The sequence below is a fragment of the Pan paniscus genome, chromosome 18, assembly GCF_029289425.2.
Source record: "Pan paniscus chromosome 18, NHGRI_mPanPan1-v2.0_pri, whole genome shotgun sequence".
NCBI classification, from domain to species: Eukaryota; Metazoa; Chordata; class Mammalia; order Primates; family Hominidae; genus Pan; species Pan paniscus.
The window spans coordinates 71,959,024-71,985,146 of record NC_073267.2 but is presented as its reverse complement, the minus strand read 5'-3'; positions in this window follow the sequence as shown (position 1 = coordinate 71,985,146).

Here is a 26,123-nt window from a genome sequence, read left to right as displayed (position 1 = left end):
AGGTGTGGCAGGGCCCAGGCTGCATACTCCACATGGAGGCTCTAGGGGAAAATCCATTTCTTGCCTCTTTCGGGTTCTGGTGGCTGCTGATATTTCTTTGGTTGTGGTTGCTTCACCCTCATCTTCAAGGATAGCACTTTCAATTCTCTGTCTACTCTGTCTCTGTACATCTATCAAATATCCTTTTGCCTCATTTTTAAAACAATATTTGTGATTAAAGTTAAGGCTCACCCTGTAATCCAGGATAATCTCTTCACTTAAAGTTCTTTAACTTAATTACACTTACAAAGACTCTATTTAAAAGATAACATTCACAGGCTCCAGGCACTAGGACATGGATATCTTTTGGGGAAGCCATTTTCAACCTAACACAATTGCCTTGTTTTTACGTTTTGTTATTCTTTGTTTCTGTCAACACTTCACCTTGCCCAATGTTACCATTAACTGCAGAATAAAACTTATAGTCCCTCTGAAAAGGCATAATACTCAGTAGGTAAATCTCTAGAGATTTGAGAAAGACATGGTAATGACTGAAACTATTAATAGTTTCCCAATAGACTAGATTGAAATGCAATTCAAATCCCTTTAGCATTAATTTCTCTGTTTTCTATGGTTCAAATTTGCTGCTTCCTACCTTCAGCACTCTAAGTTGTGAGGGAAAGGGCCAAGGGGAAACTGTAAGTTCAGATTAAAAACAATGACAATAACAAAACTTATATTTCTCTCTCAAATGTGGAAAGCACTACATGAAGGTCAGACGTTCTTAAAACTATCTACTGATGCCATAAGTTTTCAATAAGATGGGAGCCTGGTAATAGTAAGTACTTAAAAAAGTAAAATGATAAAGAAATAAAGAATGCAATGATGAATGAATGAAGGAGTGTATAAATGACCAAAGTGAGACATTGCTGCCTTTAAAGTAAAAAGATTATCTGCCATTCACTGGCATATTTAGTTTCCTATATAACAAATATTTTCCTAAAAAATGATTCTAGAATGTGATCACAACATTTTCATGGTAAACTCATATTTTACCCACAACATTTTCAAAGTGTCTGCAAATAGATTTATGATTTACGTTTAAAAAGAAATATTCTTGAAGGGAATACACAAATGCTTCCCAACTAATATTCAGTTTTCATTCAATAAGGTTACAGCCATATAACAGAAATGTATATCATTTAGAATAAATCTAACCATTTGCACCAAAGTTCTAACATTGTCATATAACAGTGCATTTTGATATTTACAGATTCCAGGAACCAGATAAAAATTAACTGAAATATGATACAACTAGTCAATCTATGCTGATAATCATTATGTGATAGAAATATGTTCCTTGACTTCTTGTTGTCTGGAGATAGGTTTGGGTGGTGGGCTCTAGGATCTGGTCTCTGGCTGTCCTGAGCAGCGATTTATTGGACACATGATCTTGAACCAGTTGCTTAACCTTTTTATCAGTCTACGCAGTGATGAAAATCCAAGTCTTACATAGCTCAGAGACTTGTCTCTAAAACAAGTGGAGACCAATAGATTATCTGACTTTAATGAACTAAGTCTTGATTATTTCTGTATCCTGTATCCTGGGAATATTGCACAGTACTTGAAAAGATTATAGGTATGCAACATGTTGCAAATAGAGGTATTCTTAAGGTATACTAATAGAAGGTATAATTTTCACTGACTCCAAGGAAGATGAGAAGAAAAAAAAGAACACTGATTGATCTAATGGATTCCCTAGTGTGAAAGTCCATTTAGTGATAACCAGATAGATGAAGCCTGAGTCTTTGATGAGGAAGCAAGAGTGAAGACATGAGGGGATAAGATGCAGATAATAAATCAAAAAGTCAAAAGCCCATACTGTAAATGGCATATGGAAGAAAAAGCCAGAAATCAGATGAAAGCTAGCTGAAACAGAAACAGGAAAATACAATTAAGGAGTGATACAGAATTTAGATATTGGTTATAGCTAATCTGCAAGGGCTGACAGGTCTTGTATTTCTGTAATTCTGTTGGGCTGGACTGAAATAATACAACATCAACCTGGCTAATGTTATAGATTAACAACAAACATGAAAATCTGTTTTGCTAGATTGTTATCTGAAGGACTAGAGTGATTAGAGTTTTGGAAAGAAAGGAAGTATGGCATTCCTTTCAAAGTTCAAGTAGCCATAGGATAAAATGTTTGACAGGGTGATACTATAATAGAAAGTAATACTTTTGTTAAGAGAAGTTTCCCTTTTTTCCCATCTATTCAATCTCCTTTACAACTTGAAATAGATAACCCCTTGTAGAGACGTTTTGAGTGGCAGGTTTTGTGGTGCTATTGTAGACCTGGAAAAAATACACACAAAAAAACTATAGCCAATTCAGGTAATATTTGGTTAGCACATAATGGCCGAGTAGGTGAGCAAAGAGTGGGAGATCAATAAAATACCCTGTCATTGCAAAAACTAGGATAAAGAGTAAATTTATTTTCTTCACCACATGGATTTTAAGTTCAATTCTCTGTAAGATGTGTTTAAAAAATCATGGTGCAACAGCTTGCATGGTATGTGCATTCTGAAATGGGCAAACTTACCAAGAAAATAAACAGTTTCCAAATTTAACAATCACTGATTGTGAATAGGCTATATTTCTAAAGACGAAAATGTCAAAAAAAAATTTAGTGCTCAATTACTGAAATAACACACCATTTTTCATAATTAAAAAAAAGACTACTTTTTTCCCAGAAAACATCAAAAACTCATGGAAATACATATACAGCAAAGACTTCAAACCATCCCAAATGCCCATCAATGATAGACTGGATAAAGAGAATGTGGCACATATACACCATGGAATACTATGACACCACAAAAAAGGATGAATTCATGTCCTTTGCAGGGACACGGATGAAGCTGGAAACCATCATTCTCAGCAAACTAACACAGGAACAGAAAACCAAACACTGCATGTTCTCACTCATAAGTGGGAGTTGAACAATGAGAACACATGGACACAGGGAGGGGAATATCACACACCAGGGACCGTACGGGGGTGGAGGGCTAGAGGAAGGATAGCATTAGGAGAAATACCTAATGTAGATGATGGGTTGTTGGGTGCAGCAAACCACCATGGCGCGTGTATACCTGTGTAACAAACCTGCATGTTCTGCACATGTATCCCAGAACTTGAAGTATAATTAAACAAACAAACAAAAGAAATACATATACAAATATATATCTGTGGGCATATATGCATTTTTGTATAAAGGTATGGATAAGCAGATTTTATTAAGTATCCTGTGATTAGATGACCCCACCTATGCTGAAGCTAATTTATTTATTCTTAGACATTATTAAGTGAAAAAAACATTATCACTATGCCAATTAATATTATAGGAAGAGGAGTTGAACTTTTTAACAACTAAAGTTTAGTTTTAACAACTCAAGTTTTCACCTAAAACTAATATTGAGGTTATTTATATTTTCATTAACCCAGTTGAAAATCATGAACATTTTGAAAGTCACTTGAGAGACAGAAAAAGTGACCAAGATATAATCATGAATTTCTCCAGGCTTATCAATTATGGTGGAGTGCTCAGGTATACATGGAAAGCTGTTTGTGTGAAACAGAACATATGCTATAAAATTTCACAGTTCACAAACAGTAATGGCAACTTTGTAGAATGAGTAGGAAAAAAAGTGCTTTCTAATACAGAGGTCAGATAGAACTGAGTCTTCGGAAACTGGAAAGATGTTTTCTGACACTACTCAATGGGAATTATATATCACTTGACATAATGTTTAACCTGAAAGTAACCACAGGGAAAGAAATCAGACAAATCTGGATTGTGAGGCATTCTACAAGAAAACTGGCCTAAACTATTTCAAATTGTCAATGCCACAAGGAAAAAGAAAAAAGATGTAGGAGAGGTGTTTTGACTTAAAATACAACCAAATAGAATGTGTGATTTTTAATTGAATTCTGGATTGGGGAGAAAAACATTTTTGGACAATTAAATGAATCTGAATATAAATAGGATATTAAATAATAATACTGAATCAGTGTTAGATTTGTTTGTTATAGTATTAGATTTGATTCTTCTAAAATGAGAGCTGGAGACAACAGCTTGTATGTGCGTAATTTATTTTGAAAGTGATTCCAGAAAGAATTGCAGTGCAGAGAGTGAGACAGGGAAGCAGATTCCTTCTATAAATGGTACAGCTTTAGCGGAACTGTTTAAGGTAGATATCTGGGTATCTATTCCTCTAGGAATTCTCTGAAAACCTGCATAGAATACACACCAGAAACATTAACCGAAAGACAAAGGACTGGGATATTTATCCACTGAAAGTAGCTTCCTGTGGGTGTTATTTTACCTATATTTCCAAGTGCATTTGCTAAGGTAAGTTCTGATGGAGAAGAAATGTTCATATATATGGCAAGGTACATAAAATATAGTAATCTTTCAGTGTAAATAAGAACTATCTACCATTGCAGCAGCTGAAATCAAAACTACATAGACAAGTAGGTAGACAAATGTCTACCTTGTTTGGGGGTAATTCCCTGTTTTATGACATAAATACTGAAGTATTTAAGGATGAAGTATCAAGATGTTGATCACTCAATATCAAATGGATCTAGTGTATGTTTGTACATGTAAGTGGGTGTTTATGTGTGTTGATGGGGTCAGAGAATTAAAGCTTCTCTAGTAAAGTCCTTTGAAATTTTTTTTTTTTTTTTTTCTTTGAGATGGGGTTTCACTGTTATTGCCCAGGCAGGCTGGAGTGCAATGGTGCAATCTCAGCTCACTGCAACCTCTGCCTCCCGGGCTTCAGGCAATTCTCCTGCCTCAGCCTCGCAAATAGCTGGGATTACAGGTGTGCACCACCATGCCCAGCTAATTTGTATTTTTAGTAGAGACAGGGTTTCACCGTGTAGGTAGGGTTGGAGAGTAAGTTTAAAATTTTTCAAAATCAAATATTAGAAAAAATTAAAAAGGACTTTAATGGATGGATTTAGAATAAGAAAGGTCATTGTTGGTTCAAGAAAGTCTAAGAATGAGGAGAGTTAAAAGCTAGTAATTTATAAAGTAGTAAAACATAATGTTAGATGGGTGGAGTGTTTGGAATTAATAGCATTACAACGGAATTTCAATTTTATTCTATAATTGATTATAACTACTGGGTGTTTTTAAGAACAGAAAAAGTGAGTTTACATGATACAAGATACTCTTTCTCTTTCTGTCTATATGTGGTCATAAATGCCAGAAGTTCATTTCTATTATGGAAACGAAGTGGAAGCTACTGAAATATCCATAAAGTAAAAAAATAGAGTCCTGAACTTGGGTAACAATACAAATTAAAAACAAACAAACAAAAAACATAAGACAAATGTTAGTAAGAAAAGATAAAGCATGGAAAGTTGATGGCTTCCATCTAATTAGATTTCCAAGCTGCAAAAGAAAAGGAAGCAAGGGTAACTAAAGTTACCAATGTTTTAATCTTTTTGTCCTCTGGTAACCTTGCATAATTGGTGATCAGAAATTGATAAATAAATGAATAAAATGTACGTTTGATAAGAAAGAGCTTTGCAGCTTCAACAAAAATATGAGAAAAAGAGGGATTTCTGGGGAAAGGAGAAAGTCAATGAGGTGTTGAATTTTAGGTAGTTTTTGGGGTGATAGCAGTGCGCTTGAATTTATTTTAGATTTGGTGTCTTCATAAAGCCTTTTGAAAGGGGAATGACATTCAAAAATTAGAAGATACTAATTAAACAATATTTTTAATGGACTAAGAGATTTGGTGGTGATGCTCCCAGAAATTTATTGGATCACTGAACTGATGACATGGCAGACACTGGATGTAATACACAAACCTTTATTAGTACCCAGCAGAAAAGTATCTGAATTGAAGAGGCTTCTCCACAAGTGGGGTCCAAGGCAAAAAAGGAAACAAGCTGATATAGTTTGGCTATCTATTCCTTCCAAATCTCACGTAGAAATTTGATTCCCAGTGTTGGAAGTGGGGCCTGGTGGAAGGTGTTTGGGTCATAGGGTTCATCTCTGATGAACATCTTGGTGCTGTCCTCATGGTAATAAGGAGTGACTTCTTGCTCTATTAGTTCCCATGAGATCTGATTTGTTAAAAAGAGCCTGGCACTTCCCCCCGACTTTTTCTTCCTCTCTCTTGCTTCCTTCCTCTGACCTTGTGATGTCAACTCCCCTTCAACCATGATTGGAAGCTCCCTGAGACCCTCACCAGAAGCAGATGCCGGTGCCATGCTTCTTGCACAGCCTGCAGAACCCTGAGCTAAATAAATCTCTTTTCCTTATAAACCACCCAGCTTCAGGTAATCCTTTCTAGCAACGCAAAACAGACTAATACATAAGCCAACCACAGAAACAAAATTACATCTAGGGCTAGGAAGAAAGGCAGGCAAGTTGAATTGGATTGCAGGTGGATTGGTTTATGTGAATTGCAATTGCACACATAGGTTTTTAGCAGTTACTACCTGTCAGACACACGCTTTTTACACATACCATTGGGACCGCTTGAGGAACACACTGGGCGGCTACAGAGCAGAGATGATCAGGGAGAATTTGAGGGAAAGGAAAGTGTGAGGGAATTAGGGGAAAGTTGAAGACACTCATGTTACCATTAATCTAAGCAAAATGGAGTTTATTTACACCTAACATGAACATAACAATTACATGGTTTCCTCTTATTATAAATAGGAAAGAGCTTTTCCTAATAATGGCCACAAAATGTTAGCAGAACAAAAGTAGTTAAAACAAGGGAGTTTAACACGAAAACCCAAGGAACCAACAGAAAAAAAAGTGGGTGTCTAGCACTGAGGAAGACGCCAAATAGGGGACATTTTCTTCACTATATCCCTTACTATGTATGGTGAGCAGATTTCAGAAGAGTTTATGCAATCAAGCTCATTTGCCACTTTAAAAGGCTGGATATGGTAGCCTGCCAGCTTCCCGTATGGCATTGTGGTTAAGCAGTTGAGTTGTCAGGTCACTACATTTGTGTTTGATTCCTGAATCATGTACTTAGCAGTGTTTTAGTATCGGCTACGTCATTTAACTTCTGTAAACCTGAGTTTACTAATCTATAAAGTGGGAACAACAATAGAACCAAAATAGAGAACCACACTATTTTCCTTATTCCAAAAAAACAAACCAATGAATCAGGCATGGTTATTAAAAACATTTTACATACAAGAAACTCAAATACCAATTGGTAAATCATTTTTTCAATGTGATAAACTTGTAGTTAGCAGAGCCAGAGTGTAACAGGTCTGCTTTATTTCAAATTTCACTTCTTAAATTAACACCTAGCATCCTTTATTAAATAAAAACTGTTAATCAGAGGATAGTTGCTTAGGAAGGGAGCAAATAATAAATAATCAAGGATATCAAGGTACACAGTACATATTCAAAGACAGGGTCTTGGACAATGCAATGCAAATATTTTAGTTCTATTTCAAGGCAATTTTTTTGTAGAAGCAGCTGAATTGGGTTTTCTTACCCAGCTGTCATGAAACAAGAGAACAGGAACATATAACATATCTTCTTCCTGTCCCTAATTTCTAATCCACCGAACCCCCTTCTGGTCATAATTTTGTTTCTTAAAATAAGTTTGCCATTATTAGGAAAAGTATTTAATTTTCTAGGCAATTATATGTCACAGTATATATAAAAGCACAGATATTCAGTTCCACATATTCATCTCTTCTGAGCATCTTTTTTTTTTTTTTGAGTTTGAAATACTAAATCCATCCACACTGATTCACTGGTAGGATAAAGTTTCTGAGTCAGTAAGGCTTCAGGTCCACAGGCTCTGGAGAGAAATAAAATCCATAATTTTGCTCCCTTTTGGGAGGCTTCTACTCAGCCACACAGCAACTAAATGTATTTTTCCTCATTTGCTCTTACAGAAGGTATTATCCCACTTTGCAGATGAATACGTTATGGCTAAGATGGTAAAGGAACTTGCTGACTATCACTCAGTTGTTCAGTTGGAAGGGTCGCACTTTGATCACACCACTTTGGACCTGAAAGTCCACCTTCTACTTATCACAAGACGACCTCTAAGAAGGTGGAGGTTCTCAAGCTAAGTAACTTTGGAGAGGGCATTCACTGCTTTCTTTTTGAGGCAACACTGATAAAGGCAGATGAAAAGGGATTGGTACATAGCCTAATTATTTTGTTATAATTAGAGAATATTCACATGGAATCTAAATTTCTGCTATTATGTCATCTCTTTGGGCTATTAACTTCCTGACTTGGATGTGAGAAAAAAGGCCATTCCAAGACACCCTACTGATGTATCTACACTGACGTTAAATGTATCCAATTAAATATGCAGCTATGAGTTGGGCTATGATCTTGGTGAAAGGTCAGATGTTATAGGTTTCATGCTAAATGCACTTATCTTCTCACGTTCCTCCGCGTAGTCTCTTTCCTCTGCATGCATTCATTTCTCTTGAGGTGGTCTTCCTCTGCCATCTTGATCTTCCTCTTGGAACAATGTTTCTTTTAGATTCTTCACATTTTGGGTTCTTTTGACTATAGTGAAATGTTCTGGGTACGAATATAAATAAGTATTTTAGAAATGTGAACTTATATATCTGCATCAGACACTTTCTAACTCCTCTTTTACAATTAAGAAATCATGAAACATTCATGGAGAGTCCAAGATTTTCATGAATTAAAACTACTTTTAGTGAGATGATTACCTCCTGTATTTCTTAAACACTGAATTGTTTTGTGTTCCAATGACGTTCAACTTAAAAATTCTAACAAGACACCTCTGCAACACCTGTTTCCACATATACCCTAATGCATACGTGAGTAGTCTTAAATGTTACTTGAGTAGTTCCAGTGACAGATCACTCCTAATCATATTAAGCAGTTGCTTTCTTCTTGTACCTTTTTGCAATTTTCAAAGAGTTTAATTTATGATTAAGAGCATCAGGGCAGTAAGTCTAAACTTTCTACCAACTAAAAGCCTTGAGATACTACTCTTTTGTGTTAAAAGAGTTAGAAAGCTTTTACTTTTTCTCCATACAATTGTTCTTGAAGTCCACCAACCATTGTGTCTTATTAAATCAAGTTGCTGTTATTTTTTCTCCTTCTTTTCTTTTCTTTCTTCTTGCTTGACTTCCTTTCTCCTTTCCTTTTTCCCTTTCTTTCTTGTTGTGGGAAGTCAGGGACCCTGAACGGAGGGACTGGCTGAAGCCATGGCAGAAGAACGTGGATTGTGAAGATTTCATGGACATTTATTAGTACCCCAAATTAATACTTTTATAATTTCTTATGCCTGTCTTTACTGCAGTCTCTAAACATAAATTGTGAAGATTTCCTGGACACTTATCACTTCCCCAATCAATACCCTTGTGATTTCCTATGCCTGTCTTTACTTTAATCTCTTAATCCTGTCATGTCATAAGCTGAGGAGGATGTATGTTGCCTCAGGACACTGTGATGATTGCGTTAACTGCACAAATTGTAGAGCATGTGTGTTTGAACAATATGAAATCTGGGCACCTTGAAAAAAGAACAGGATAACAGCAATGTTCAGGGAACAAGAGAGACAACCTTAAACTCTGACTGCCGGTGAGCCGGGTGGAACAGAGCCATATTTCTCTTCTTTCAAAAGCAAATGGGAGAAATATCACTGAATTCTTTTTCTCAGCAAGGAACATCCCTGAGAAAGAGAATGCATCCCTGAAGGTGGGCTTCTAAAATGGTCCCCTTGGGTGTGACCATCTTTTATGGTCGAGCTGTAGGGATGAAATAAGCCCCAGTCTCCCATGGCACTCCCAGGATTATTAGGACGAGAAAATTCCCGCCTAATAAATTTTTGGTCAGACCGGTTGTCTGCTCTCAAACCCTGTCTCCTGATAAGATGTTATCAATGACAATGCATGCCCAAAACTTCATTAGCAATTTTAATTTCGCCCTGTCCTGTGGTCCTGTGATCTCGCCCTGCCTCCATTTGCCTTGTGATATTCTATTACCTTGTGAAGCACTTGATCTCTATAACCCACACCCTATTCATACACTCCCTCCCCTTTGAAAATCACTAATAAAAACTTGCTGGTTTTGCGGCTTGTGGGGCATCACAGAACCTACCGACATGTGATGTCTCCCCCGGATGCCCAGCTTTAAAATTTCTCTCTTTTGTACTCTGTCCCTTTATTTCTCAAACTGGCCGACGCTTAGGGAAAATAAAAAAGAAACTACATGAAATATTGGGAGTGAATTTCACCCAATATCTGGCTGAATTTCCCCCGATACTTTCTAATGCCCTTTTATTTCCAGCTCCACAATAGCAATATACACTCCCTTAAAATGAATATCAGTTTGTTGGATTTAGGCAATAATTTCTACTTGCCATAGTGTATATAGTTTTCAGTTCAAGATCATTGCATATGCTATTCTTCTGTTTTATGATCATTGTCACCCATTTCAACTTAGAAGCATCTGCCTGCATTCTGTCTGGTTCTTATGCCCCTCTAAGGAAGACTAATGCTGGGATACTAAAAACATATTTAGATTCAGGGCCTAAGGTTGGTTAAAGTAGGAGAATTTGAATAACCAAATGGTCCTCACCCATATCACCTGGGGGGCTTACTATAAGACATATTATTGTGACCCATCCCCACAATATCCTAGTTGATAGGTATAGGATGTAGCCATACGATTTCCCTTTCTAATGAATCCCACAGGGTGTTGGTTCATTGATGTAACCAGAATCTTACCAGTCCTAAGTAAATAACAACATTCTAGGAGATGAGTCAAGGATCTTTATATTTTAATTTTAATTAAAATTTAAGACTACCTGCCAAATCTGATGAAAAAGTTAAAACCCCGAAAAAAAAGGCAAATACAAGAGATCAGAAGTCTGGTCAACCCAAGAGAGCTCAGATGGGGGAAGAGCAGAGAGCAGGCAAAATGGGCCACAGAAGCAAATCTTTAGTACTTGCATCATTGGAGCTTAGTCTTACTTTTAGATGATCAATTAGAAATAACCTACTTTGCTCCAAGAACGTATTTAAATTCACTAACAGTCACATAATATAGCCAAGCAGAAGAAGTTAAAATCAACTAAAAAAAGACAATGATAGAAACACCAGCAGCAGCCCAGAGCAAGTGAGTGAACTTTGTCTCATGGATGTTGACCATGTGTGCCTGAAAGTGTCACCTGGAGATATGAGCCCAGCACGGGCAAGGACATCTCAACTAACTGCTCTCTGTGGAGCCTTGCAGCTTTGGCAGTTGCTGGAAACTAAGTATTCATGAGCTTCTCTGCATCTCTGTGGCACAGGCAAGAGACAGAGCTCATGCAGAGTGTGTTAGCCTCACTTGTGTAACTCCTGCAGAAAAGCCATCACAGACTGTTCTGCTCTGTGACAGAAACTATTATCTTTATGTCTTTCCCTCGGTGCCTATGGCAGTGAGCATTCTCTGGGCCACCTCTCTTTCTTACATTTCTTGGAGGTGCTGAAAAATGAGAGAAAAAATGTCTTGACTGCTACTTGCAGAGTAGTTTAAGGAGAATTGCCTTCCAATATATTTCTCTGGGTCTGACTTCCTATATGATTGTTAAAACCTCTTGGTGTCCATTTTTGGGAATTTACTCAGTGTGAGAAGTCACAGAGTGTCCTAAATGCTGAGGAAATTGGTGATCCTGCTCAGAAAGATATCAGAGAGTGTGGAGGGACAGTGGTCTTGAAAGCAGTGCAACATTCACAATGCCCAGCTGATATAAAACATTTCTCAAGTAACCTCTAAAGTGTTGACTTTTTCTTCTCCCTGGACAAAAACGAGAAATGGAAGAAAGGCCTGGAAAGAAATTCAGTATGGCAGCAGAGTCCAAAAACAAAATGTACCAAATTCTATACTGCATGTGAATACTTAGTGGTCCAATCATGCATAGAATAGGAACAACTATTACAAGAACGTTTTATATCTGTGTGGCATAAAATAGTATATGGTATACTATGGCATCCATTGTAGGAAACCAAAATATACCACCCAGAAAATAATTATTTGACATAATTGAGTTGGTTATTTAGAGAAACCGTAAATGAAATTAGCTCTGAAAACCTGTCCTTTTGTAAAGGAAATTTACATCTCTCTACTTTTGTAGGGTAAACAGCAGATACAAGCAGGTATTTTCTCTGAGGCCCCTTTATCTGCCCAAACATGAATAAAAGTCTGACATTTTCCCAGACAGACATGACCACAGGCAATCATCTATACGTTCTGAGGGCTGTTATCTGGGAGACTTTTTATCTGCATGACAAGATGGCCATTGCTCACCATGCCTTTCCTCCCCTCATCCTCCCATAATTTGTTACCACCTCCAAAGAAGCCCCAAGCCTCTACTCCTTTCTGTTTGGTATAAAAATTTCAGTCATCTGGCCCTTCCTTGAGTCTTATACTTTGTGTGTGGCTTCTGTGTCTATGCACATAATACATTGTATTTGCTTTCTTCCCTGGTTAATCTGTCTACTATCAGTTCACTTGATGATGGACTAACATTATTGAAACTTCAGAGAGAAAAGAAAAAATATAAAACTTCCCTATAGCTTCTTGTGACTTTAAATGTTTATGGTCTGATATACGTGACTTCTCTTTGCTCAAGAATAATATTTCCCTTCTTTGCCAATCTCTTTTCAGATACCATGCAACAGCATCTTTGGGGTACAGATAAAATAGGTAAACAGATACTTTTCATCTTGTAATGATGCCATTTTACAGAAAGGATAATTTACAAAATTTCAGGCCATAAAATGCTCTCTTGTGTTCTGTGTTTTGCCTAGCTTATGCTATCTAAACCATGCTCTTTTCTTGAGTCTTCCAGCAGCTATTTCACACTTTAAGTGTGAATATTAGAGTAATTACAGATTTTTCTCTAATTTTACCTTTGTAAAACTTGGAATAAAGTCACCAGTCAAGACATGCTTGGAGAAATCACTAGTATTTCTAAAGTACTGTGGTATCTTGGGGAAAAAAGTATTGTAAGAGGACAGTGAAATTTTTGAGATGCTTTAAACTGAGAGTCAGTTGTTACATTTAATCTTGAGTTAGCATGATTATTAAAAGGACAATTGTTGAGTTGTGAGCAGAAAACAATGTGTAAAATTATAAATAACATTGAAATCAAGTGTAAAAAAAAAACACATGCATGCAATTTGGTCATAGCTTCAGGATTTATGTTTAATCTACTTCTTCTGAAGTTCTCTCACCCAGGACAGCTACAAATTCAGGGGTTTCCACAATCCATATTCAATTTCAATAATTCACTAAGATGACTCACAGAACTTAGAAAAGTGTTAGCAATTATTGTTTTATCAGAAGTCTAAAGTCAAGGTGCCAGTAGGTCCAGTGTCTGTTGAAGGCACACTTCCTGGTTTGCAGACAATCAATTTCTCGTTGTATTCTCACATGGTGGAAAGAGAGTTTGCTAGCCCTCGGGTCTCTTTTTATAATCCCATTCATGAGAACTCCACTCTTATTTCCCAAAGGCCCCACCTCCAAATGCCATCATATTGGGATCAGGGTTTCAACATATGAATTTCAGGAAAAAAAAATTTACTCCATTGTCTTCTGCTTCTGGCCTCACAAAATTCATATTCTTCTCACATGCAAAATCTATTCTATTCAAAAAGCTCCCAAAGTCTTAGCTTATCCCACCATAAACTCTAAAGTCTAAGTGAAAAATCTCCTTTAAATACCTAAATGAGGTATGACTGAGACTAGAAGTACAATTTATCCTGATGCAGAATTCCTTTCCAGCTGTGAATCTGTATGCTTGGGGGTCGGGGAGGGGAAAATCCTGTCTTTTCTATTTTTTCAGTCAATACGACAATCATTATCACAGAAGAATTCTGTGATGAAATGTAGGGGTTGAAGTGTTCTCCCCACCACCAAGTGAGCAATCAATTCTGCAGCAGACATTGACTGGCGCTCTTCAATTCAATTCTGCTACTATCTACCTGGAGATAGCATCAGATCCCAAAAGTTTGGAGCTCAGAACCCAAAATACCCCCACCAAAAACCAGGACATCCAGAAATTCCTTTTTTTTTTTTTTTGAGATGGAGTCTCGCTCTGTTGCCCAAGTGGGAGTGCAGTGGCACGATCTCGGCTCACTGCAAGCTCCACCTCCTGGGTTCACGCCATTCTCCTGCCTCAGCCTCCCGAGTAGCAGGGACTACAGGCGCCTGCCACCATGCTGGCTAATTTTTTGTATTTTTAGTGGAGACAGGGTTTCACCGTGTTAGCCAGGATGGTCTCGATCTCCTGACCTCGTTGTCCGCCTGCCTCGGCCTCCCAAAGTGCTGGGATTACAGGCGTGAGCCACCACACCTGGCCCAGGGCCTCCAGAAATTCTGACTGACCAACTTCAAGTTGGAGTTCTCACAATCCCCTCTTTAAATTTTATTAATTTGCTGGAGCAGTTCACAGAACTCGGGAAAATACATTTACTGGTCTATTGTAAAGAATATTTCAAAGGATACAGATAAAGAGATGCATAGGGCAAGGCATATGAGAAGGGTGTGGAGATTCCTTCCCCTCCCAGGGCACATGACCCCCAGGACATCACTTTGGAGTCTCTAATAATTTTAGGAGTTGTATGCCAGGAAAGAGTGTTGAAGATGAACTGTATATTTCACAGTATCAACTGTAAAACCAAACAACTATGTACTTCCTCATACAATGGTGGGATAGGCATAGGATAGACATTTCCATTTCAAAAGGGAAAAATAAGGAAGAAAGAGGATGTAATGGGTACCAAGCAAGTTCCAAATCTAGAAGGGCAAACTCCACAAGATGGTAAGGCTTGAGAATAAACCCCTTTGGTTCCATTCTCAGCTCTCCAGGACTACTGGAGAAAGTGCTTCTGATCCCACCTTCCACACTCACTGGAGAAGTGGCCCCATACCCACAGCTCAGCTTGGTAGGGGTCCTGTTTCTCATGTTCTGTCAGGCAGGGCTTAAGCCCCACAGTTTTGGTTAGTACCTCCCTCCTGGCTTTAGGCAGAGTTTACCTAGCCTGCTGAAAGCAAGGCAATTTCACCCTCCCTGCTATTGAAACCCAAAAGTCAGGCCAGATAATTTCTGAATTATCCTCAAGGTTATTCTTCCATTGCTTTGCAGAATAGAACATGTCCTCAGTTGAATAGCTCTATGGTCCTGCTCTATAAATCAAGGAAGTACAAAAACCTCAAAAACCTTCCTTGATTTTTCCCAGTCTCCTTCCCCTTTAGTTCAAACTAGCAGTGTTCCTGCTGGGATAGTGGATAATCTAAGTCCATAGTTCACATCCACACTAAACTCCTTGTCAAACTGTTGCTTGGTCATGGCCTTAGTGTTCTCTTTCAAACATGTTTTCTGACTTTTGCCAGTACAGACAGGCTGATAAATGTCTAAAATGTTAAGTTCTGATTTCTTTTGCTTAATAATTCCAACTTCAAATCATTTCTCTCTCCTTGCATTTTACCCTAATCAGCCAGGAGGAACCGAGCTGCTCCGAAAACACTTTGCTTAGAATGTTCTTAAGATAAATATGCAATTTTTCTGCTGGCAAGTTCTACCTGCCACAGCACTAGAAGACAAATGCAATTCAGACAAGTTATGTGCCACATTATAACAAGGATCACCTTTCCTTCATTAATAGCATGCTCCTCATTTCTGTCTGAAACCTCATCAGAATGGTCTTCACTGTCCACATTTCTACCAGCATTCTGTGCAGGACTATTTCTGTATTCTCTACAAACACAGAGCTTTTCCTACAGATCTCTCTTCCATTTCTGAGCCCTTTTCAGAATTGCTTTTAAAATTCCCTTCATGACAATCTCAGCTTCTTCTATCATTTATTTCAAAACTCTTCCAGTCTCTATCCATTCCTAGTCCCAAAGCCACTTCCACATTTTTAGGTATTTGTTGCAGTAGAACCCCATGGCTCAGTAGCAATGTCTGTCTTAGTCAGTTTAGGCTGCTATAACAAAGTGCTATAGACTGCGTAAGTTAAACAGCGTACATCTATTTCTCACAATTCTGGAGACTGTAAAGTCTAAGAACTTCAAGATCAAGGTGCTAGTAGAACTAGTATCTGGTGAGTGCCCACTTCCTGATTTGCAGACAGCCAGCTTCTCATTCTATTCTCACATGGCAGAAAGAAAGCTAGCTATCTCTCTGTCCTCTCCTTAGAAAACTGCTAATCCCATTTATGAGGGTCCCATCCTCATAAACAAATTAGATCCCAAAAACTCCATGTCCAAATACTGCTGCATTAGAATTAGGGTTGCAACATATAAATTTTTGGTGATAATGGTACTATGAAATATCTCCATTCACAAAAGGCATAGGACATCAAATGTATAGGGGTTATTTCCCTATACTAATCAATTTTGCAACAGTAGCTGGTGTCCTACAACTTAATTCAATTCTGAAAATATCTACCTGGAAATTATGAAAATGAAATATTTCTAATTAAATTGAAATATAAAATTTTGATTCTGAAACTACAGAGCCTATAATTTTTCTAACTAATCATACTTCCAATATTGTTAGCCCAGAATTTATTTATACAAGTTTGCATTCTCTGTAAACCAGCTGGAAGGAGGAGAACAAATATAATGCATGTTGGAATGACTTGTCCCATGCTGAGCTGAATGTGATTTGTCTTCAAAAGAAATGCAAAAGGCAACAAATATCAAAAAGAGACAAATGACACCTTTACTTAAATTATGTTTTGATAAACAAAAATCAAGTTAAAACACATGTGATGTTATATCTCAAATCCCATGTTTACTTATTAAAAATTATTTGTAATTATTACATATTGTTGTCTATTATGCTTTCTTATTTAAGTGTTTCCAACATACTGATCAAAGGGGAGTCAAAATTCAATCAGGAATTCTCCGTGGGGAAAACAAATTGTATTTTTGTACAGATACGTTATCTGGAGAAAATTCTTAATGTAATATATTATTTCTCTGAAATTTAAGTGCAGACTTTAAAATTCCATATTGGAGTTCCATTAACCTGCCAATTAATATAGTAATTAACTCATTAGCTTAATGGTACTATAATTATCTGTTAGCTCTGATTGTATTATAATTCTTTCAAAGTCAATGCATAATGGTTTTATCTGTGCTCCCTATAAGTAATTTTCTTTCTATGCCCTTTTTACCCTGTAGGTTATGAGTACAACACAGAAAACTCCAATGACTAATTATCTAATCCCTCCCACACCTAGGATAGTCAGTTTTCTACAGCTAGGGTACGTTAATAAGACAACGTAAGAAAATGTGAAAGAAGAATTCTCAAAGTGGTTTTCTATTGGATTATATATTTTCCCTGACCTGGAGTGGAACTCCACACTTTCTCTTGGGGGTTCTCAGCTTCCCAGATGATGTTGCTATGCAGTTTAAACAGCAGTGTCATGAATAAAATATGATGGGTTAATAGGCTTCTGTCAACTTTCTGGATATATCTTTCACCTGCTTTTTTGATGTACTAAGCATGTTTACTTGACTGGTTTGGTAATCTAATACTGGTTTTTGGACAAGAAAAAAATGCTAAAGATTGATTCACCACATTTTTTGAGTTTTACTTTTAGTTGCCATGTAACGATTGTACATAGTTATGAAATACAGAATGATATTTTGATACATGAATACAATGTGTAATGATCAAATTGGGATAATTAGCATGTCCATCACCTCAAACATTTATAACTTTGTGTTGTGAACATTCAAAATCCTTTCTTCTAGCTTTTTGAAAATGTACACTCAATTATTGTTAACCATATTCACCCAAAAGTGCTACAAAAACACTAGAAATACTTCTTCCCATATAACTGTAAATTGTGTACCCATTAACCAATCTCTTCCAATCCTCTCCAATCCTCAACCTTTCCCAATCTGCCATAATCACAATTCTACTTTCTACTTATATGAGCTCAATTTTTTTTTAGCTCTCACATATGAAAACACGTGATATTTATCTTTCTGTACTTGACTTATTTAACCTAATATCCTCCAGGCTCATCCATGTTGTTGAGAATGACAGAATTTCATTCTTTTACAGATTAATAATATCCATTCTGTATGCACATATATCATTTTCATTCATCTGTTGATATACACTTAGTTTATTCCATATCCTGGCTAATGTGAATAGAGTGGTTCAGCACATCTTAACATAAAGAAAAGCTTCACATACGTACTTGGGGACAAGGCTAAACTGTCAGCGAAGGGTCCAGCCTGCTATTTCTTAAGAAGCAGTGCAGACATTCCCAGTAACTATTTATTGAGTGAGTTTAAATGCTTACTGCTAAATATTTATCTTGTTTAACCCTCTGATCTCACAATAACTTTCTAATTTAGGTATGATTATTTATTTCAATATTACAGATGAGACTTGGAAAGGTGATATAGTTTTCCCAAAATCATAGAGCTAGTTAGATAGACATCTGGGAAAGAACTATGGATTTTAGGTTTCTGTCTATATATTGATATCTATGTCCTATCAAGTTCATGTTGAGAATAATCAAGTCTGTCTAATTTCAAAGTCCATATTTTTTTTCAAAGATCATCTTTCTTTCCTGTCTCCTCCAACACATACATACACACACACACACACACACACACACACACACACACACCCCACAATGCATTACTTAAAAGATCAATAATCATAGAGAGACCATTTTTCTTTGTAGTCAAGATGGAGACAGTGGCATTAGAAGAGTAAATTTATTTTTGACAATTTAGTCATAAATACATAGTTGGTGCAAGGGGCCTTAGACTGGCAAGGAATAGCCAAACTAACTCTTTTATTTTATATTTCACAGACCTAGAGACAAATTTCTACAGTGTTAGGTCCTCAGCAGTAAATCTGCAGATTCTTTAGCTTTGCCCTGATTTGATGTCTTGATTTTAAAAATAAGAGGATATTAGCTAATTAATTCAGTTTGCTGGATACCAGTGAGTGTATCATCTTCATATTTGGCCACTGTAACAGGCTACATTATTAAAGACCTAAAGAGATGCATCTGAAATTGAGATGACTCGGAGCAGACCAGTAGAGACCATATTTATAGGACAAATTTAGAATGCCTTGATTTATCTAAGCTTCCTCCACTTCCAGATATAACTTGATTATGGATTGTCTTGGTGAAGAGTACTCTGGTAGACCTCACTCTTAGTTCCATACAAGAGGAAACTCAAATGCAAAAAACCTAAATAGCATATTTTTAATCATTCTGAGCAACAAAAGTAAAAACTATCTCTGCTGGACAGAGCTAGTGAGTCCTTCCAGGGAAGAAATGGTGACATTCTTACAACCATCAATGCTCATGACCCCAGGCATTAGCAGTTGCGACAACATTGATGGGTCCCAGCTGCAGGGGTGCCTTCAAATTGCATTGGAGATATAACTTCTATGTTTAGCATTAACAGTGATTTTTTTTAAAAAAAGGTCATTGTGAATAATCAGAACATAAATGAGAAACAGCTTAGCCAAAAGGAATGGTCTGTGTACAGCAGGAAAGTATAAAGCTGAGACTCACATTTTTGTGTATTTGACTGTAGAATGCAAGCCATGCTAAGGATTTTAGAAAAGTTACCAAACTGCTTTTTCTCTCAGTATTCTCACCTTTGTGTCATCAAATACATAGGGCACTAGTGAAGATTATGAAATCTCGGCTGCTGGGCTGTGTGCTTTATAAACTAGTGCTCTAAAGATAGTAGCTGTATTACTAATATTACAATAATATGTCGTACAGCCTTGAGATAAACTAGAGAAAGGCTAGAATTCCCTAGAATGGAGGGAGCCACAGAACACTAATCTGTGAATATAATTGAGTTGTCATTATTTACTCCAATTTAGATAAGCTAAGACCCACCTTTAAATAAATTGGCCTGTTTCTGCTAAAATAAGAGTTTAATCCATTGGGTTTTTCCTAGATGGTATGTCTCCAATGTCTTTTTGTTGTTGTTGTTATGCTTAATCAGGTCTGTATTCTGGGTCCTCTAATGTGAGTGAACATTTCTAGTGACTCAAACAAGGTATCTCAGTGTCAGAAACCATTATGGCATAACAGCAGTTAAGTGTAGGTTTTTTAATGAAGTGAAACTGTTTCTCCTGTTCATTAAGTGCCAAGTGAAATGGGTCCTGGCTAACCTCAAGTTAATGAAGTAGTACCCACATTATTATATACATGCTAATAAAATAGGTATGTCAGTGAAAAACAGAAATGCTGTGAAATCCTATAGAATGCCATTGATAAGATAGGTTGAATGGATTCCTTCCTTGGAATCAAGTTTCCTGTAAAGCACGAGGTCATAGTGCTCACGTGGCCTAACAGCTTGTAAAGATAAGTTTGTGATAGAAACTTGTATTAGAAAAAGCTGTGGGAAGCTTAGCTTCTGCAAACCACAGGTGGATAGAAATTTGAGATCATCTGTTACAGGGTCATTTGAAAGAAAAAAAAAATGAGAAATCAAGAAGCAGTTAAGTCAACACCAAAGCAAATTTCTGCAGTTGCCCTTGGATAAAAACGCACTGTTGTGCTAACTCTTCCAAAAATGGTTACATTCAGTATTTATCAGTGACCTCTGGGTATGTCGATGAGCTAATAGCAATTTCCTTCAGAAAACACTTCACACTTGCAAGTCTAAGTGATGTCAGAGAAGCAACACAGATATATCATAAAAAGCTATCATCCTATCAGTTGAAATTACCTCTTCAGAAGAGAAAAAGTACTCAAAGGCAATGTTTCATCTCTGAACTCTCTCTTTCCTTAATAAGAAATAGAAGATCAAACATACAATATCTGCTTTTTAGGGGTTTGATTCTTTATGTGTTCCTGTGTGTGTGTAAATAGAAGTTGTAGTATTTATCAAGTCTAAATTTAAGGCAAAAATTAAACACTTCCCTCTTCTCCATAGCCTTTTTTACAACCTCCTTTTCCTAATAAGAACAGTCAAACACCTTTCCTTATATGCTGGACCATCTCTATCTGCTGCCTGGAATTTAAAATTATTTTCCCAGCTTCTAGGAGTGCTAAGTGAAGATGTCTGTCAGTTTTCAGCACTCACTGGAGGGTCGACTTAGTTTAAAGAAAAAAATTTTGCCCACATTTATGCCTCCTTTCAGAGGCAGCCTGCATCAAAAGACTGTAATAGTCCATTTTCATACTGCTATAAAGAGCTGCCGGAGAGTGAGTAATATATAAAGGAAAGAGGTTTAATTGACTCACAGTTCAGCATGGCTGGGGAGGCCTCAGGAAACTTATAATCGTGGTGGAAGGTGAAGGTGAAGCAAGACACCCTCTTTACAAGGCAGCAGGAAGGAAAAGTGCAGAGCGAAGGGGGTTGAGCCCCCATGTAAAACTATCAGATCTCATGAGAACTCGCTCACTATCACGAGAACAGCATGGGGGAAACTGCCCCCATAATCCAATTACTCTCCACCTGGTCTCTCCCTTCACACATGGGGATTATGGAGATTATGAGGATTACAATTCAAGATGAGATTTTGGGTGGGGACACCATATTAACAACCAATCAAAATGTGGGTATAAAAAGCACCTCCTGGCTGGGCGTGGTGGCTCACGACTGCAATCCCAGCACTTTGGGAGGCCGAGGTGGGTGGATCACAAGGTCAAGAGATCGAGACCATCCTGACCAACATGGTGAAACCCCGTCTCTACTAAAAATAATAAAAAAAAATTAGCCGGGCATGGTGGTGCACACCTGTAGTCCCAGCTACTCAGGAGGCTGAGGCAGGAGAATTGCTTGAATCTGGGAGGCGGAGGTTGCAATGAGCCGAGATCACGCCACTGCACTCTAGCCTGCCAATAAAGTGAGACTCTGTCTTAAAAAAAAAAAAAAAAAAAAAAAAGCACCTCCTCACCCCAACTCTGAAGGAACATCCCAGCTCCAGACTTCCCTATGAGTTTGGTCTATGTTGGGGATGCATTGCAGCCCAGCAGCTTTAACCTGATCTGGCTTTTGCACTTTCCTTTCCACAGTCGTTAATCTTCAAAACACTCCTTAGTAAATATCCTGGGTGCTAATCTCCATCCTGTAGGCTGTCTCCTGGGAAAACTACATGAATCTGCAACACCTTCTTCGCACTTCCACACAATTTTATGTGTATTTAGGTTTCTATCACAATAATCCCCTGCATTTTTATAATGATTTATGTTTTCCTATATGTTGACTAGTTTAATTTTCCTAAAGGCCCTGTGAAGTATGGCTAGTCTTCTCATATGCCAAATGAAACTTACAGAGGTTGAGAGCTTGTACACTGGCAGAATTCAAACCGAATGTAGCATTATTCTACGCACAATGAAATCACTCATATCCCACAATATATGACCTTCTGCACATCCATTTCTCCCCTTAGGAAAAATACCACACCTTTTTCATTTTTTGTATACCCACTGCTGTGTTCAGTACCTGAACAAGATTAGGTTTTTCTCTTTCTGAATTTTGGGAACTTGGGAAAGTTAATAACCTTGTTCATTGAAAGTATGAAAATTAAATTTTATTAAGATTAAAAAACTACCTCAAGGTTATATACTGGGTAATTTATGAAGTGGTTGTTCGAAACAAGGTCTATCAACTACAGAGATGGAAGAGGAAAAAAAATGCAGAAAAAAATAAAAATAAATGAGGGGAGAAATAAGTTATAAAATATATATGTTTGAAAACATATCAAACCAATCTCTAAATCTTCAAACAAAAGAGAATCTTCAATCTTTAGCTGATCAAACTTCACAGAATCTTCATCACTTCAATTCTTTACCTCTTTTTGCTGAAGATGCTCATCTGTCTGGAAAACATGTTTCTTCCCAGATTTCAAGATACAAGTGTTGTGGTCTCCACTGATTGATTAAGGACACCAGAATCCAATTTGCAGGAGAGTTCTTACTTCCTCATTAAGTACACATCACCATTAAATGCTCACTGTCAAGAATTCTTATCAGGCTTTTAGAGCTTTTCTGCACTGCCTGTGAGGTACTCACAATGTTGGAGATTAACAATAAAGGCACTTTTATGTCTACAGGAGTAGTTATGGCCAACAGTAGAAATGTACTTCCCAGAATAATTAAGACAATTATCCATGAGATCAATTCTAGGTAACGTAAAGGTCATTCCCATTGCAGGTTTTCCCAGTGAGGTACCCTACGCACTCCAAGTGGGGATAAGGGACCTAATGGAAAGATTATATATCAGATCTGAAGTATCATTTATGCAGCCTTCACAGAGATAATAAACATTGGTCATTCATTAGAGATGTTTAGCTTGTGAGTACTGCTACTCTCTCTGCAGTATTCCCTATTCACGTATTCTTATTCTGCACACAGACTTTAAAGTGTGCCTACCTCCTCAAGATAATGACTAAAATGACAACTGAAATTTGAATTGTACTTAGATTACTCTGAAAGAGGATTTGAGAAAAAGTTACAATTCCCCTCACCAGGTGTTTTCAGCAAACCAAGAATAAGTCTTTCTAAAGAGAAATACTACATTTGATATTATAGGTCCTCATATTTAATCCCTAAACATCTCAAAGAATAGTGCTTGAGCATGAACGGTTATTGAGAATTCCTTAATACTTTTTCAAAAACAACAATCTACAACATCAAGAGAGTTAAACCTATATTATTACATTGAATGGATTACCAGAAAAGAAATTCACTGTTGGTGTGCTTAGGAAAGGCTCATCAATACATATCAGCAATGTCAAGTTTTATGTACAGTACAAGATTAACAAGTTCATTTTTTTATTAAGCAAGCATATATTACGAGCCTTCAAAATAACAGACACTATACTAAGCTTCAGTAATTCACAAATGGTAAGAAAGAAACTCATCCCCCATATACTCATTCACACACTCATATTAACCATTTTGTTTAGAATGAATTGAGTGACTGCTACTACAGAGGCAGGCACTATTTTGGTAAGCAAGACAAAAAGTACTACTGGAAATAGAGTTTCATTCTAATAAAAGGGGCTATAAATGAAAAATAAATATATGAAGTAAAAGTGTCTCCTCCATAGTGAATGACAATAGTTTTAATAATTATAACAACAATAATAATATATAGTTGGCTCTCTGTATCCATGGGCTTCATATCCACAGATTCAACTAATAGGGAATCAAAAATATTTTTTAAATAATAGATGATGGCTGGGTGCGGCGACTCATGCCTGTAATCCCGCCACTTTGGGAGGCCGAGGTGGGTGGATCACCTGAGGTCAGGAGTTCAAGACCAGCCTGGCCAACATGGCAAAACCCCGTCTCTACCAAAAATACAAAAATTAGCTAGGCATGGTGATGAGCACCTCTAATCCCAGCTACTGGGGAGGCTGAGGCAGGAGAATCTTTTGAACCCAGGAGGCGAATGTTGCAGTGAGCCGATATTGTGCCACCGCACTCCAGCCTGGGCAACAAGAGTGAGATGCCATCTAAAAAAATTAATTAATTAATTAAAATAATAATAATAATGGATGGTTGCATCTGTACTGAACATGTACACAGTTTTTTCTTATTGCTGGTCTCTAAACATAGACTATAACAATTATTTACATTGTTTTAGGTATTATAAATACTATATATATGATTTAAAGCTTATAGGAGGTATACATGGATTGTATGCAAATACGATGCCTTGTTATATAAGGGACTTGAGCATTCATGGATTTTGGTATCCTCAGGATGTGCTGGCACTAATGACCCAGAAATACTGAGAGTGAGGATATAATTATAATTAACATTGACTATGTATAAGAAATATATATATAATGTGATAATTACAATGAATTTTTATTATAAATGTTGTGATGAAGGAAACACAAGAGGCTGAGGGACTGTAGAAAAGCAAACAAATAAATTGTGACATTTAACCTGAGTCTTTAAGCACCACTTTTTCAAAGAAACAAGGAATTATTGCAAGGAGAAATAAATAGCAAGATTAAAGCTAAGAGGTTCAGAAAAACTGGAGAGTGAGTGGAAGTCCTAGTAGCTCAGTAAGATCTGTCATTGTATCTACTCCTTCACAAACACGGTAAACCCTTTGACTTGCTTTCTTTCTATTATACTCATTTGGTAAATATCCCTACCTAGAAGGCACCTCATGACTGCACTAAGTAATGATTTTCCCTGCAGAGAAGCACAAGTGTGATAGTCTTTCTTTAATTTTGTGATCATAAATGCCAAATGAATACAATATCGCTCAGCAATCCGACTATACACTTCTATTATTTTTTCTCATCCCCCTCTCCTTAATTACTTCAAACATTTCCATCACTCCTCAAAACTCCTACACCAATCTTCTTATCCTAACTCTCAGCTAACCATTTAAGTCATAATCCACTAATAAAATAGAGACAAAGAGAAATTTCCTTCTATTGGCACCCCATAAACAACCAACATGTTCTGTACTGGAGTGTTGCCCTCCCTTCTGTTTCTTTGAATGGAAGATCTCCATTGAAAACTTCATCAAAAGCCAACCCCTCCACGATGCTCTGAGTTTTACATTCCCATGGATTCAAAGAGAAACTCTTTATACCAAGTTGGGTGAATAGGTACTGAATATTTGCTAAATATCAGGAACCAGGCACTCAGCAGTAGTCCAAATCAACTTATAATGAAAAAAAATTAGACGTGTCTAGTTGTGTGTGGGTATTTCTGGGTGTGTGTGTGTTCGTGCATCTGTGTATTGTAATTAGTTTTCTTAATTTCCTGTATATTATGTTTTAACCTCTTAAAATACCTTTCTGGCTGGAGAGAAACTGCCATTCCTGTGGCTAATCTGTTTTTAGGGATAGCAACAGGTCCAGCTGGGAGCGTGTCTTTGATGTGCAAACTAACCAGTGCAGAGACACGGATCTTCTATTTGTCTCCTATACTTTAGGAGGCAATATTTCTCTGTCTTAATCATCCCAGGGCCAGGTGCCAGGCAACTAGAGCTTACCCTTAAAGCTCAAATTCTGCCAAAAGTATTCACTCTAGCCAATCCTATCCTGTTCATCCCATCCTCATTGCCTTTTCCACAAAAACCCCAATAAGAGCAGTTGCCTGAACCTTCC